We start from the raw sequence: 4,125 nt of genomic DNA, 5'->3' as shown, positions 1-4,125 counted from the left end.
TGTATATATAAATTATATGTTATCATATAATTAGATGTTATTATATCTTTAATTTAAAATTATTTAATTACATAATGATATATTATCTATATACTTAAATCATATACTAAAAATATATAAACATGGTTTGATTGTTAGGTGAATGGTCATAGCAGTGGCTCCACTTTCTTAAACCATATGTGCACCTCGTATCACCAATATAATGACTTGACTCAAATTTCTTCTTATTTATGTTGCAATAAAATTATGTATTACAGTATTATTGATTTTAGAAGAAATCATTGAACCAAAATGCGAATTGCTTTTGAAATTCATCTCACTGTTTCTAAAGGCTATCGATCTCAATTATGTAATAACTATTAATACATTGAACTTATTTTGAAAATATATTATTACTTCCTCTTATGATTGGTAAAAATAACTGCTGATTCTTTAACTTTTACTTATTTTGTTATATATGGACAAAACAGAGGCAATTTTGCTACAAAATTTTACAATAACCACTCTTCTTGTAGGGAAAAAGAAAAATCTAACAAAATTCAGGTTGATGGGGTCGTCTAATTTAACTAAAATTGAGTTAAGATATTAATTAAAATATTATGCCCCTACTAAAATAATTTTTTTTTCATATTTATCTTGATATTTAAATAAAATAATATTGTAATATATAAACCAACACATTGTTATATTGTTGTTTCCCAATCATGGCATTTGGCTTTGAGTGCATGATTGTCTCTTAGTAGTTATTAATAATTATTTAATAATCCTTTTATAACTTTTATATTATTTATATAATTTATAAATTCTTTAAAGTTACATTAATTTTAGTGTATTAATAATTATTTAATAATTTGTTATATATATATATATAAATATATATATATATATATATTTTGTATGTATATACACGTGTGTGTTTTCTCATTTTGATTTTCTCTCCCGATAAGAAATATGACAATAAGAAAAAGCTTAATTATATAATAGTTCATATGTCTGCAGAGACATAGAAAAATTTCACTAGGATGGATTTTATTTTATTTTTTCTTTCAAAATATATATTATATTTGCTTTGTCGGCATAGCGTATCAACTAAAAAAGAAATCAAGATTTAATAAGAAATGTCATCATTTGCTAGGTCCATCACAGGCCAGACTGGATCACTTAATTAATTATGGAGTAATAATGTTGAGGTTACCACTGATTTTCTAAATATTTTGTGTGATTTCTTTGTTTTATAACTAGATGGATTAGAAAAAGTAACGAAGATTAGGGAAATAATTGATTGTAAATTGGTTGCCTTAAATATGGGAGTCACCATATTATATGAATGAAAATAAAAAATAAAAATTTATTTCTATTAATATTTAAGTGTATAAATAGTGAAGGTTAATGGGTACATATATCTATTAATTCAATTATTTATTTTACCTATAATTCAAAGTTATTAAATTATATATTAACATATTAATTTACTTATACCTGTTATTAGGTTTGTTCAAAAAACTGAAATACTCACAAATCACTTCAAAGCCTATAAAATCAAACAAAGAAAACTCGTTAATTAATTCATCGATTCCAATTTTGATTTACATTTTTCACTTTTTTATTTTGGTTTCGTTTTACTTTTTGAATGAAAATCATGAACTTCAATTTACCCTCCATTTATCGTTCATAAAAAAGGATATATACACAAGGGTTAGTTATAGCACTAATACAAGGGGCGTTGAATGGAGTTATTCTTTATATGAAGGTTAGCTTTGTGTGTTATCAGGTGTTATCCGATAATTGTTGCTTCATACCCTTGGCTTGATAGGGTGAATTACCTCTGTTATATTAAATAGACGATGAGCATGCTCATGATGCTAGTTGATAAGCACGATTTGCTTGGCAAGAAGCCTATTCCACTAGTCAAGAAGCATTAGCTACTACGGTATATTCCACCACCTTCTCTTGAGAGGTCTGACAGACATTCAGGTAATCTTGTAATAATAATCTTGTGGTTAGGCAGTCTAGATTGTTTATCCCACTAACTACCAAGGTATAATTACCCCTAATTCTGTAAGTCCTATAAACTTAATTGTTTGCCCTAAAGTGTCACCTTAGTAGAGGTGGATGTAGTGTCTGGTACTTTGGAATATTTTTAGTTTTCTTGTCAAGGGTTTCTTTGTTGGGAGTCAATAGGTTCATAGCATGAGATATAGTGATAAGGATATGAGATCATCTAGTTATTTAACTATTGTTGTCGTTATTAACAAGAGCAAGTAGACTTTTAAAATGGTGTAGATTTTTCTGTAGTAATTCCCCTCATGAGGGTGGATCCTTCTTGTGAGACTCGAGCTACCAAGGTAATGTTGTGCACTTGTTGGATGATGTTAAAAGAGTCGCCTCCAATCAATTTTGATTTGGGAACAATATCATGATCTGGTTGTAAGATGTCAACTGTTAGAGTAGACTAACTTTGTTTTATAAAAGAGATTAGTTATGAAATGTTGTCACCTTAATGGAGTTGGATGTGGTGTCTGGTGCTTTGGAGTATTTTTAGTTTTCCTATCAAGGGTTTCTTTGTTTAGAGTCAATAGGTTCATAGCATGAGGTATAGTGATAAGGATTTGGGATCATTTAGTTATTTAACTATTATTATCATCATTGACGAGAGCAAGTAGACTTTTAAGATGATGTAAAATTTTCTATAGTAATTCCCTTTATGAGGGTGGATCCTTCTTGTGAAGCTTGAACTACCAAGGTAACATTGTGCACTTGTTGGAAAATGTTAAAAGAGTCACCTCCGATCAATTTTGATTTGGGAACCATATCATGATCTGGTTGTAAGATATCAATTGTTGGAGCAAGTTAACTTTATTCTATAAAATAGATTGGTTATGGGATGTTATCTAAATCTCTAGATGACTTATTATCTAAAAAGTTTTTGTGCCGGCTTCCACGATTTATTGTTAGAAACATTAATTGTGAATGTGTATGAGAATGGAACGCTGAATAGAACCCTCTTTTAAGCTCTAATTCGTTGGTGTGAACTTCATTACTAGCTAATGTATGTAATTCAAAATCTTTCACAAGTTAGACTAAGGTAGCATGAATGTAAAAGAAAAAAAATTAATGAATTAGTTTAAGAGTATCCAATCTTTTGCTATGATCTCTCGTAAGCTTCTCTCTAAGACAATCCTTCAAATTTATAAGAGTAGCGAGAAAAATTTGCATTCAAAGTAAGGTAATAAGAGAATTTATAATTCAAATAAGATTATAAGGATTTATTTAAATTACAATTCAATTAAAAGAGAATATGTACCATATTAAAAATACCCTGATTAAGAAGGTGAAAATAGGTTTTCATTACTTTTACGTATGAGAAATAGAAAATCCTTATAGAAAATTATGATTAGATTCCTCACTAAGCGAAAGTATTTTTGTTGTCTCAAACTGAAAAGTCTATTTGTGTTTAAGTTTAGATTTGAGTTGAGTTTATTCGAATTTAAAAATGAGTTTGACTCAAATAAATTCAAAATGAGTTTAGGCTAAGCAAACTTGAGTTTAAATTCAAGTATGAGAGTTAAATATTTTCATATTTAAGCTAAAGGTTAAGTTCTAGCAATGTTCAATTTGTTAAGTTTGAAAATCTGAAACTTTTTTTATACGAATTGATAAAAATAGTATTATTTTAACTAATACATATCAGTATAATATTATTTCAAGTTTGATTTGACCCAACTCTAATCAAATTAGCCCTTTTGCTACCTTTTGATTAAGAGAGATCTAATCTGGCATTCGATTACTAATCGTAATTGCCTGTATGGACTTCTTCGAATGATTGTTTCTTGGATAGAAATTCTACATGCTTAAGAAAATCGTGTAACATCAATGATAAAATGATTTTTTACATCAAAATCATTTTTTTTAATTGAAGAAGAAATGGAAAATTAAAAAATAAAAAAAGGTTAAAAAATAAAACTTTGTCAAATCGTAGGAGTTTCTTTTGACGAAAGCAGAAATTAGAATATTTTTCGGCCATACAAGGTTCATTATTGTGCCACTCTTCACCCCTACATCTGACTTTTAATTTTATTCACATACTTTGAAAATAATACTTGATTTTACAGGACTGACTTGACA

This window comes from Mangifera indica, chromosome 7 (genome assembly GCF_011075055.1).
Source record: "Mangifera indica cultivar Alphonso chromosome 7, CATAS_Mindica_2.1, whole genome shotgun sequence".
In the NCBI taxonomy this organism is placed as follows: Eukaryota; Viridiplantae; Streptophyta; class Magnoliopsida; order Sapindales; family Anacardiaceae; genus Mangifera; species Mangifera indica.
This window is presented reverse-complemented; position numbering follows the sequence as displayed.